Source organism: Danio rerio, chromosome 13 (genome assembly GCF_052040795.2).
Source record: "Danio rerio strain M-AB ecotype USA chromosome 13, GRCz13ab, whole genome shotgun sequence".
Taxonomy (NCBI): Eukaryota; Metazoa; Chordata; class Actinopteri; order Cypriniformes; family Danionidae; genus Danio; species Danio rerio.
In genome coordinates this window covers 40,912,726-40,926,026 of record NC_141033.1, presented here as the reverse complement: position 1 = coordinate 40,926,026, position 13,301 = coordinate 40,912,726, and the positions used below count along the sequence as shown (strand labels likewise).

At 36.9% G+C, this 13,301-nt stretch overlaps 1 protein-coding gene across 21 annotated transcripts in view; it reads right to left on the bottom strand.

The window, feature by feature from the left end:
- adgrb3 (adhesion G protein-coupled receptor B3) overlaps positions 1-13,301 on the bottom strand; it is a 397,331-nt gene that overhangs the window by 326,382 nt on the left and 57,648 nt on the right. For 16 of the 21 annotated variants that reach the window (XM_087279660.1, XM_087279665.1, XM_087279663.1 and 13 more), the window contains exon 1: positions 1,481-1,921. The exons of the other annotated variants lie outside the window; for them this stretch is intronic. The gene's annotated coding sequence lies outside the window, so the exon portion shown is untranslated. Of the gene's footprint in view, positions 1-1,480; positions 1,922-13,301 lie in introns of those variants that run through there. 21 annotated transcript variants of the gene reach the window in all.

Here is a 13,301-nt window from a genome sequence, read left to right as displayed (position 1 = left end):
GTAGCACATTTCGGATAAACATTGCCACCTTGTGGTGTTTAATAAATTGGGGGTAATAACTTTGGGCATCTGCTGTGGCAGGATAAAACACCATAATATTTAGCCATTAAATGATCATTTAATGTGATCATTACACAGTGAATGATCTTTACCGTGTTTAAATGAGTGACAGCGTCGGACACACAAATCATCGACATCCAATAGCTTTGATCGTAAAATTAAACCGCGACTCGCTCATATGAAAGGATAAAAGGCTGGCATTAAGAGCGCACCAACAAAAAAATGACATTTCACACCGTAAAACGATTTATTTTATTCAATAAGTCGAGAATAGCGTGTCGCAATTCTGCAGTGATCTACATGTCTGACCGCATAATAATCATCTACATATCTCAGTCTGCTCAGACACAGTTGGGATTTCCATTCAACTCTTATTCGCATACGTTTTACAAATACCGTCTTTTATATAATCATATCCGATTGCCTGGATGGATTATAATGTCGTGATCTGTGTGAGGACCACTTCCCTTTATTGAATGCAATCTATGCTTTCATGAGGAAAAAAACTTTGATTTCGACGTGATGCTTCTGTCTCCGTGAAGATCAGCTTTACGCATATCACCATAATGTGTGCAAATATGTTGAATTCCTAAATATTCTAGAAGTGTGAAAGAAAGGCAGATGAGAGAGAGAGAAAGAGATGGGGTAGAGAAAAGCTATTCGATGTCCTGTTTGCATGAATCCTGCAGGCAATGCAGCTGTGTGCAGTGTCACAGCATTCCCAAAACGAGCCTTTATTTTCATTCTTTAATCACCTTAAATGCGGCACTGCTTGTACGACTAAGCAAAACGTGTACGATGCATTATACAGAGACGTTATCCACGACTATAAAGGACGAGACAGCATTGGCGCACATTGTAACCGTCCGCGCTACTTTTCCATCCTTTCCATCCCCATCTATGCTGTCGCGTCGCGCACTTGGACTTTTCGTTCTTTATGCTTCCAGTTTGTCGCGTCGCGTCACGATCAGCAACATGAACGGTTCAGGAAAACAATGTAGCCACACACACACACAAAACAAATGAATAAAAAGAGCTACAACGAAGCGTTTTCATATCTATACTCTCTTACAAAACCTAAGTAGTCTACAGTGTCTGTCAATCGTGAGTCTTTTGATTAAGTCCCCAAATCGGATTTTATCCGATATACAGTCGGCACCAAACTCCATTCTATGTCATTTTCCAGCGAAACTCGTCGATCATCCTTTAACTTCGCACTGGCCCCTTGACGAAACGTTCGAGTCCTCTGAAATATTGACGTAGTTTGTATTGCATTAATCAGAATGAACTGTGGAACTCAGATCTTTATGCACTGAAGAGGGATAAACTTGGGCGAGGGCCATCTCATTATCGCACAAACCCATCTATTTTTCCGTCACCCTATTTGCCAGTAATAATCACAATAATAAACAAATCTTACCTTGCACTCTGAAAGCTATGGCTATTTTTCCCACATACTTGGAAACATCCTTTTTAGAAATGAAACGCGTCGCTCCCCTGCGAATCGATATCTCCCATTGCCGATGATAGAAGTCTAGAGCAACAAGATGGTCAATGAGCAAAAATGCATTAGACTCCAGGCTGGATCATCATCATCATCATCATCATCTCGCTCCTTTTTCCCCCACCTCACAACGTAACCAAGTGATGAGAGCGCAACAGAAGTGAGCAGGACTAAAAATGTTGTGAATCTCGACTGATCATTAGTCGTTGTCTGCCCGTCCCTCAAGAGATGCCCAGGTCGGGTAGCAGGTAGAGCGCAATCCCTGACGGATGGAGGATGCTGCTGACTCGCTGTGGAGTGAGATGGAAAGCGCTTTCTCGCCGAGCCTCAGGACTGGAGCTGCAATATCACGTCACTGCCACTAAGATAAGGCACGTATGGACGTCTCGAGCTGCGTCTCTCACCAGCTCGCCCCCCTTCCCCTGGATAAAACAGAAACTCTTTTTTTATGGGGAAAATCTAGGCAGAGGAATGTCCCTCGGACTGGAACTGGAACGACACGCTTTATTTTCTGCAGCCGCCTGGACTATTTTATCAAAAACCAAAGGAATAATAATTAATAGGAGAGTCGTTTCCTCGGGAATAATGGTTTCGCACGGGATTTTGAGAAATGTGAAGAACTCGTGAAGTTGCTTCATCTTTATCTCACCATCATTAAGAACTGGATTTTTAAGCTGTAGAAAATACATTGGCTGTTTTTTTTATAACTGAAATGCTCGAATCCACTGAGTATATTGTAATTTTCTTAAAACTAAAATCACACAAATTGCTGAACTTGGAAGATGCATCGACGTATACAGGCGATATGACTTTTGGATTCGAATTCAGATGGGACTGTGCAACTTTTTCAGATATAAACATGTTGATTTAGGTGTCGAGAGACTTGTGTTTGTGGCTGTCCGTTCAAGAACGCACCATGGAGATAACAGTTTCCAGCAAGAGATCTTAGGTACAGTTATGCTTTATATAACAGCTGTAGATTTTGTTATTAAAATGGAAATGAAATAAAATAAATTATGGAGAATACCTTTTTGTAATCTTTTATAATACATAATATTTTGATAAATTATTAAATACAGCATCTCTCCAAAGACTTCAAAGATTACAAGAAAAAGCTTTATATTACATACTCAATATAAGTCGCAATGATGAAACTATGGACTTTTTAAATAAAGTATAAACTTCTAAAACTTGCTAAATTATGTAAAGATGATGCAGTCTGTCAAGATCTACATGCAATTCAGCTCAAAAATGTCAATTATATGAAATAATTTTATTACAAATGTATGTTATGTTAAATCTATATATAAAGTGAAAAATAATGACAGTACTGATTGTCAACATGCCCCTCATAATTGATCACAGTGCAAAGCACATGCACAACATACTGTTTTTTTATTGCAAAGGAGTATGTTTGGGATACAGAGGACAAAATAGAGATAGATGTTCTCTCAACAGATCTTTATCTACATGGATCTCCATCTGCACTGATAATTTACCTTTACATGTTTCTTCTTTCAACAAAATGTTCTTTCTAATGGAAAGAGTTTCTATAGAAATGTGCTTAGAAGTAAGGGGGAACAGGGGTTTCAGAATTGTTCTTTTGTGAATTCTGAATACAATATATTAATTATTTCGCAATCAATTGGGGGGTTGTTCAGGTGGTGCGAAAGACCCATGACAAGGGTCTAGAATTTGTCTCATACATGAGCTCATTTGTCTTATTTTCACAGGCTATGACATCATGAATTGTGAAAATAAACCATCAAAAAATGCTTTAAGCAGTATCCTCTGGTGGCTGTTGTAACTTAGTTTTGGCAAATGCAAACAATTATTTTTCATGAGTGCAACATCCAGCTGTGCAGGAAAACATACAATCTGATGTCAGTGAAGTCAACTTTCATTATTGTAATGTTTTTAGATAGACAAAACATTTGTCGAGTAACTTTTATTTAATCTTGAACCTTAATCTTAAAACAAAAAGTGATCAATCAGAAAGTGTATAAGAATGAAAAATTAATTAACTGAATTTTAAAACAGATTCCTATTTTTTCTAATGATAAGGGAGAGCGGGGTACAAAGTAACACTTTTTGGTTTTGGCCAAGTAATGAACAAAAGTAATGGTTAGACAAACCTTTTAATTATTTATTCATTTTTTACCGACAACACAAAAGCCTCTCCTACAATTGAGCACAGAAAGTATGATCGCCAGACCAATGGTTTCTGTGCAGAATTGCCAAAAGTGCCAAGAGTAAAAATGTTACTATTTACGCCATCTGTGGAGCAATTTGTTAGAGACAGAGGGTTAGTTGTTATACGTGCTTACAACGTCAGATTTCACACAATTATTTTAAATTAAGTTTACTTTAAATAGTATATTTCCTCAGTACTTAACACAATTTATTTTAAATTCTACATGTCACAGAATGTGCATTTATCTATTGGATAAATACATTTGGATTTATTTGCATTATTATCCATTAATATACAAATTTAAAAAATTAAAAATTGAATTAATTTTTCAATTTTAAAATTCAAAATTTCGAATCGAAATTTTAAAATTAAAAATTGATTTTGTTAGTTTAGTCTGTTTTTTTTTTACATCTTTCAAAATGGTTCCATTTTATTAATTTTTCCATTTAGCCTGTAAGACGATAATCTAATATATATATGGATGGATGGATGGATGGATGGATGGATGGATGGATGGATGGATGGATGGATGGATGGATGGATGGATGGATGGATGGATGGATGGATGGATGGATGGATGGATGGATGGATGGATGGATGGATGGATGGATGGATGGATGGATGGATGGATGGATGGATGGATGGATGGATGGATGGATGGATAGATAGATAGATAGATAGATAGATAGATAGATAGATACCTTATAAATAGCAAATACCTTAAAAATCTGTTACATTTAACCATGTGTTACTTTATGCACCACACTCCCCTAAATGATGCAATCATTTTGTATTTTAAAAATAAGTATTTATTCATACTTCTTTATTCTAAATCTTTTGGAAATATTTTTTGTACTAGAGACTAAGCCGAAGGAAAATTAATGAACATTTTTGGTACATATTACCACCCGATAAGCTAATCCAAAAATAGTGCTTAAAATGTCACTAAAATGTATTATTTAAAACATAATTAAATAGAAAATGAGGCGAATAACTGCAAAAAGGTCAGCTACAAGCCTGCTTTTACAGAAAAAAGCTTTGAATAGAATTCCCATCAAAGAGATTTGAATTTCACCTAATTACAGCTATACAAATACATAGAATTAGCATTAAAATGAAATAAGGACATTTCATTCAGCGCTATAGAACTTTCAGTCCAATCAAGATGAATTACAGTAATGATACAGTTATTTGTGCCTTACATGAGCTTATTTGGCCTATTTTGACTGCTATGCCATCATGAATTGTGAAAATAACCCATCGACAAAAGCTTTAAGACCAAGCAGTCAGATCAAGGTCCAAGCAGTACTGATCAAGGTCATCTGCTATAATCACTACAATCAATAACAGAGAGAGCAGATGGTGCCAATTTCAACAATATTTACAACATTGTCACTGTAATATATACTGTAATCATCTTTTAATAATCCAATTATACACAAAAATCATGAGACTAAATCTCCAGCATTCTCAGTTCATGATAAAAACTGACAAATGACAAGCAATCAAAAGTACAACAAAGAGGTACAAAATGATTTATCAGGTCTGTTGGGTGGTGTCACACACTTTGTGCACTCATTGGTAAACATTGGTAATGTTATAACTTACATGAATGGTTGTGAGGATTTAATGGAGCTCTAGCATATATAACAGACATAAACAACCCACAGTAATATTCCTGCCGCACACAGATTAAATGATTCATATAATTACTAAGTTATGGCTGTACTGTCGCTCAGAGGTAGACGCTTCATCCCATGAACACTAATCAAGTCTTTCTCGTGTGTATTTAGCCTGTGACAAGGTCATTACAACATCAAACTATCTTGATCAGAGGAAAGCTGACCACAGCCTGGAGCTTTCATCTCCGGAGGCTTTAGTCTTTATTTCAGCACGATAAACACAAGTATCCTGGTTTCAAAGTAAGATGGCACCACCATTGTGTCTTTGACCTATGAGAGTAGCTTCCATTATAGTGTGCTTTATGGGTTATGCCTTGGGAACTGTCCTCGTGTTTTTGTGTGAATCTGATTTATTTTTGAGGGAAAAAAGCGTCTGAAGATCTGCTCTATTTATGCCTACACAATGAGTGAATAAAACTAATAGACCGCAGGGTCAATGCACATGGGACTGGTTTTGTAGTGTTGTAATTATACTGACATTCATCCCGATAGCCTGGGAAAAAGCAGCTCTTTTGGCAAATTAGTGGCTATATCGTGGATAAAATCTCAATTATGACTTTTAGAAAAAGTAAGCATGACGGTCCATTCCTAACGCATCAGTAATTCTATGATAACATATAAGTGACATACACATTTGCTAAAATGTACGACATGCTGTTAGATTTTGTTGATTATTCTATGGCTTAATGTGTTTACACTATAGAGCTGTCAATCAAGAATTCAAATTTCAAAAATGTTATTAATTATATGATGCGGCTACAGAATGACATTTATGAGTTCAATATAATATTAAGTGACATTAATGGGACAGTTCACCCAAAACTGAAAATTCTGTCATCATTTACTCACCCTTTACTTATTCCCAACCTGTTTGACTTTCTTTATTCTGTTGAACACAAGAAGAAGATATTTTGAAGGAAGCTGAAACCTGTAACCATTTCCTTCCATGTTATTTCCAGCTTTTTTCAAAATGTTTATATTTTGGTGTTACTTAAGGGTAAATATGCATTAAAATATTTCATCACTTTAAATTAATACTTAAGTACATACTTACGTGTTCAGATTGAATTGAGCAACACTTTTGATGCCATTGGGCCAGGGTTTGGTTTTATGGATAGATTTAAGGTGGGTTAATGTGTAAGGAATGGCTATCAATATACACTCACCTATCACTTTACTAGGTACACCTTACTAGTACCGGGTTGGACCTCCTTTTGCCTTCAGAACTGCCTTAATCCACCATGGCATAAATTCAACAAGGTTCCTCAGAGATTTTGGTCTAAATTGACATGATATCATCCCGGAGTTGCAGCAGATTTGTCGGCTGCACATCCATGATGCAAATCTCTTGTTCCACCACATCCTAAAAGTGCTCTATTGGATTGAGATCTGGTGACTGTGGAGGCCATTTGAGCACAGTGAACTCATTGTCATGTTCAAGAAACCAGGCTGAGATGATACGCGCTTTATGACAAGACGTGTTATCCTGCTAGAAGTAGCCATCAGTAGATGGGTACAGTGTGGTCATAAAGGGATGGACATGGTCAGCAACAATACTGCTGTTGCTTTTGACACGATGCTCAATTGGTACTAATTTTCCCAAACTGTGCCAAAAAAATATCTCCTGCACCCTTTTGCCACCACCAGCAGCCTGAATCATCAATAGTGAGTGGCGCACATTGTGGTCTTCTGCTGCTGTAGCACATTCACCTCGAGGTTCAACGTGTTGTGCATTCAGATATGCTCTTATGCATAACTGGTTATTTGAGTTACTGATGCCTTTCTATCAGCTCGAACCAGTCTCTCCATTCTCCTCTGACATCTGGCATCAACAAGGCATTTATGCCCACAGAACTGCCACTCACTCGATATTTTCTCTTTTTCGGACCATTCTCTGTAAATCCTAGAGATGGATGTGCATGAAAATCCCAGTAGATCAGCAGTTTCTGAAATACTCAGACCAGCCCATCTGGCACCAACAACCATGCTATATGTTTAAAGTCACTAAGATCATCTTTCTTCCCCATTCTGATTGGTTTGATTGCTTTGTTTGAACTGCAGCAGATCATGTTGAACATATCTAAATGAGTTGCTGCCATGTGATTGGCTGATTAGAAATGTGTGTTAACAAGCAGTTGGACAGGTGTACCTAATGAAGTTGCCTGTGAGTGTAATTACAGAAATTAATTACAGATGCACATGAATACATGCTATCAGTTTTCAAATACAAGTATAATGTAAAAACATGTATGAACATAACAAATGCATTGTAGCAAATGATTCATTGGTAATTAAGCCTAATATAAAGTGGGACAAATTAACATTTACATTAGTATGTTTATATAAAATCAAGTAAAAGTTTTCTCTTTGAAACTTCAGATTCAATAAAAAATATAAATTGTTCACCCTCATTCTATCTAAGGCTACAGAAATGATTGGTATTATCAGTTTTCAAGAGCCGGCATGATGGTGCAGTGGGTAGTGCTGTCGCCTCACAGTAAGAAGGTCGCTGGTTCGAGCCTCGGCTGGGTCAGTTGGCGTTTCTATGTGGAGTTTGCATTTTCTCACTGTGTTTGTGTGGGTTTCCTCCGGGTACTCCAGTTTCCCCCACAAGTCCAAAGACATATGTTATAGGTAAATTGGGTAAGCTAAATTGTCCACAGTGAATGTGTGTGAATGAGAGTGTATGGGTGTTTCCTAGTGATAGGTTGCAGCTGGAAGGGCATCAGCGGCATAAAACATATGTTGGATAAGTTGGCGGTTCATTCCGCTGTGGCGGCCCCAGATTTATAATAGGACTAAGTCGAAAAGAAAATGAATGAGTAAACAAAATTTTAATACTTTTGAAAGTGATTGTTGTTTTGCTTTTCCCAGTAGTGGGTTGCAGCTGAAAGGGCATCTGCTGTGTAAAACATATGCCGGAATAGTGGGTGGTTCATTCAGCTGTGATGACCCCTAATAAATAAGGAACTAAGCTGAAGGAAAATGAATGAATGACTGTTGTTTTGCTTAATAAACAACATCTACAGGTATGAAAAATGCTGTATGATGGTGAGTAGATAATACAGAATATTAATTTCTAATTGGGAGTAGGATCACATTATATCATTGCTTAACTCCTGTTTGCTTGACTTCTCTTACTTTAGACCCTTAAATTTAATACTTGTAATACTTGTGATTTTAAACAAACTCTTACATAAATAAGTAGGTTATAGATGGCAAAACATCCTAATTTATTAAACAATCTCTTTCATGCGAAGCTGCGAAAGTCTTTCATTTGACATTCGCACACTCAACTTACTGGAAAGAGTCAACATGGAAAATCTTTTAATGAAATATCTAAGAGGTAATTGATTTAAATGTCAGTGATGAGCGACATTTGAAAGTGCATTAACAAAAGAAACCGTTTATAATTAGCTGCATACACATTTCAATGACAAGGTGTCATTTTTTGTTAACTAGAAAAGATTTCACACACTGTGCCTGCATTTCAGCAAAAAAAAATTAATAAAAAAATGGATAATTGACAGAATGAAGTGTTTTTAAAGCCACCAGGAGGGGTAGCACACATTTACAGAGAGGACACAATTATTGCTGTCAACTATAAAGTCCATACAAAGATTTTTATCAGTAGCAATCTGTCAAAGCATGCTTACTAAGAATCAGTACTGATATAAAACTGCAGACTTTTTTTTTTACTCGCGCACAAACCTTCACTGCAACATCATCCAAAAAGCAGTAATTGTACTTCTGCTATGCGTATCATCAAAGTTTGCAAGTAATTACCTTAATGCACAATTCGATTTTCTGTACTGACAATGCATACAGCGTTTAATAATTATGTAACGTCTATGATTTCTTCATCGTCTACTCTTAGACTTCATCTCATTTGCAATTAGTCGAGAAAATGTGCCAAAAAGATCATAAAGACCATATCAGAGCATATCACCTGTACTGAAATATGTGCATTGAATAATTGCTAGTGAATTAGACACAAAGGGAAAACTGTTAAAGGATGTCATTAAATTACGCTATAACATTTAACAGGTTGTGCTATATGGCATATAGTAAAGGCTAGAGAGCGCTGTTATGGAATTAATAATCATCTTCCTTGCAGTGAAGGAATCTGAGCTTGAATTAAACTGGCCACACGCCATGGAAAGTTCAATTTTGATAACGGACTTCACTGTATTCATTCATTCATTCTCCATTGACTTAGTCTCTTTATTAAACCAGGGGTCGCAACAGCTGAATGAACTGCCAACGTATCCGGCATATGTTTTACACAGCAGATGCCCTTCCATTTGCAACCCAGTACTGGGAAACATCTATACACACCTATTCACACATATACACTACAGCCAATTTAGTTTGTTCAATTCACCTTCTGCAAGTCTTTCGACTGTGAGGGAAACCAATGCACCTGGAGGAAATCCTCAAGAACATGTGAGAACATGCAAACTTCACAAAGAAATGCCTACTGACTCAGCCGGGAATCGACCCAGTGACCTTCTTGCTTTGAGGTTACTGAGCCACCGTGTCACACCAAAATTACTGAATTGCGAAAGATTATGTAACATACTATTATATAATAATACAACTAGATACATATATCTTCTATACATTCGTCCATTCATTTTCCTTTCAGCTTAGTCCCTTTATTAGCAGAAAGAACCACCAACTTATCCAGCATGTTTTTTAATGCAGCCGATGCCCTTCCAGCCGCAACCTATCTCTGGGATACATCCACACACACTCATTCACACTCATACACTACGGAAAATTTAGCCTACCCAATAAACCTGTATCACATGTCTTTGGACTGTGGGGGAAACTGGAGCATCGGAGAAACCCACGCGAACGCAGGGAGAACATGCAAACTCCAACTCACCCAGCCGAGGCTCGAATCAGCGACCTTTTTGCTGTGAGGTGACAGCACTACCTAATGCCACTGCGTCACCTCTTCTATACATATATAGATGAAAATGTATGTAAGCAACTTTAAAATGTTTTTAAATATTTTAGTTAAAGGTGCAATATACAGTATATAATCTTTTTAATGTAACTTTTCATTAATTATTATCTTAATTTTTATTTTTTTTATTTTTAATTTTTTGCTAATGTATAAACAGCTTGTATTACAAATGTACAAATTGAGACCATGATCTTGTAGACTTTTTTTTTTTTTTTTGCAATTCCTTTGGGACATTTTTGCTGTGAAATGCAAAAAGACCTGACATTTACACAAACCAAATAGTCTCTGAAATGAATGCAGTGTTAGAGGTAATATCGAAAGCCTAATCTGCACTATAAAAAAAATATGACAAAAGATAGACAAAAGTATCTGTAATTATTTTTACAGTACATCAAAATAATGTTTGTTATCAGCACATCACAGGAAATGTATTATTAATTTTTTTGTGCTTATAAATTCTGCTTCTAGTCAAAGAGCCAGAAATAACTTTGCAATGAAAATACTGAGGTATCACATAAACCTGGCATATCATAAACCTGGCACAATAAAGCGCAAGAGGTGTTTGGCACGATTTGTTGCTATTTTCCCTAATTTTTGTTGTGCATAATGTTGTTTAAATAGCAAATCCATTTGCACCACTTTGTGGACTCATGTCCCATTCTATGAAGGAGGTCTGTAAAGACACATTGTTGGTGTGTTGCTATTATGAAAAACTAAAAGTACAGCGAAGAGAGCGTTAGTTATGAGCCTATGGAAGTTCAAACGCCTATACACACAGGACGTACAGCAATACTCAAATATCTTTACATATTAAAAAAACTAAGGATTAAAATGTTACAAAAACTATTATTTTCTACACAAATATAAAAAAAACACTACCCTCTTCATGTCCAGGGGAGGAGCTTTTTTAATTTATTCATGACATTTTGCATTTTTTATAATGGTATTATTATTAGCAGTATTATAAACTGCTACACTTGAACAAGTGACGTTCTTGCTGTGAGGCAACAGTGCTAGCCACTGGGCCACTGTGCCATCCTGTACAGAAAGGAAGGAGAAGTAGGGGTGGAAGGGAGGATTCTTCAAAACGAAGATACTAAGGTAAGAAATTCTGGTTATTTATGGCGAGTTAGGAATTGAATGATTGGTGGATTGTGTATTAGCTAATGCATGCTCAATCATAAGCATGCGCTCCTCTCGAAATTAGTTTATAAATAAAACACACTTATAGGTAAAGTCAAACTCCAAGGTTCAAAATACTTACCCTTCAAAATTCTTCATCCCAAAGTGCACTTTAAAGTGGCCAGATTTGAGCAGTTCTGTTTGAAACAACACTTCAATATGGTAGTCATGTTTGTGTTCACAATGTGCTATTCGCAGGGCAATATGTCCAGTTTGGCATGCACCAAATGTCATGTAGTTAGTAATAATCATGCATATTCAAATAAGACTGAAAAACTAGACTTGAATTTGAAAGCTCTTTTGAAATGTAACACAACCCTGCTTTGAAGCTTTGAGCTGATATGCGTTTACCTTCTTGACCGTTCATAATAAATGTTCACCCTAGCTAACGATTTTTCAGCTGGTCACAGCAGCTTTATAAACACTCCACCTCATGTGCAAAGTTTATATTGTTTCAGCAACTCGCATATTGTGCAGGTCGCAAGTCGTTGAGCCTTCAGAGTCAATCCTATTGTAATGACACAGAGCAACCGATTGTGTTCTTCTGCAACTCTATTATGCCAACAGAGAAAATTAAATAAAAATAAGATCTAAGCTACCGCTTTCATGGCAATTTGCTTTATTTTTGAAAATTCAATTAAGTATGTACTGTATATATTCTGATCTTAGGTCACATGAAACATGTTGGTTTGATAATAGACCCATTGAGCTTATTTCTTTCTTTATTTTACAGTGTATCTGTAATTATAATATGAAAAATGCACTAATTTTAAGGTTAAGTGTTAGGTCCTTGAGCACAATGCATGACTTCTCAAACTCCAACACTAACTTTCATCAGCTGAATGTCACATTGTGCTCCAAAAACCCTGACGTTCAACAAAAGAAGCTCTATAGTCCTTTTGCATTTACATCACAGAAAGATATGAATAATATTTATTGCTCAAGGTAATCGGAGGAGGCACGAATAACGTCCAGCAACTGTAACAGAAGATCTTTCAGTCAGATCTTTCCCCCTTTCCACCACACAAAAAAAGTCCCCAATCTCAAATCATCCCTGCTTGTTCATTAAAAATCAGTGATCTCTTGCTTCACAGATTGCGTTCCCCTGCCTTTGGTTGTTCTGGCACGGCTTGTGAGTGTTGCATTGAAAATCCTCCTCAGGCGGCCAGAGGAACATCAGGAGTGACCCGGAGGCGTCCCACATACAGCGGCCATAATGAAGAGTGGGGAGCTTTGGGAGCTTTCAGCTCAGTGAGCTGTGATGGTGGGGGAGAACTATTCAAAGCCTTATTGAAACATGAATACACTGAGAGGGGTGTCTCCTGTGAGGAACAGGGGCCAAGTATCAGGCTGCAGGAGCCACGGCATCTTTCTCTGCCATGTCACAACCATACAATTTTTTATTTTTACCCCACGGCTGCATTCAACCTTGGAATGAGAGTGTTGCTGAAACTTGCATGTCACTGCTTTATATAACACATAGGGATGCACTGATACCATTTTTTTGGAAGCGATCTGATCTCGATACTGAAATTCTGAGTATGGATACAGATCTAATCCCGATACTGTGCCATTTTTAAAAGCATAATACAGTTTCTATAGCTCAAGTGCTTAACTCAAATAATAACTTCTTTAGTAAATATAACAACATGACAAATGGCACAATCAAACTAAAAACATGATGCTTGCAGTAAACTAGGCTAC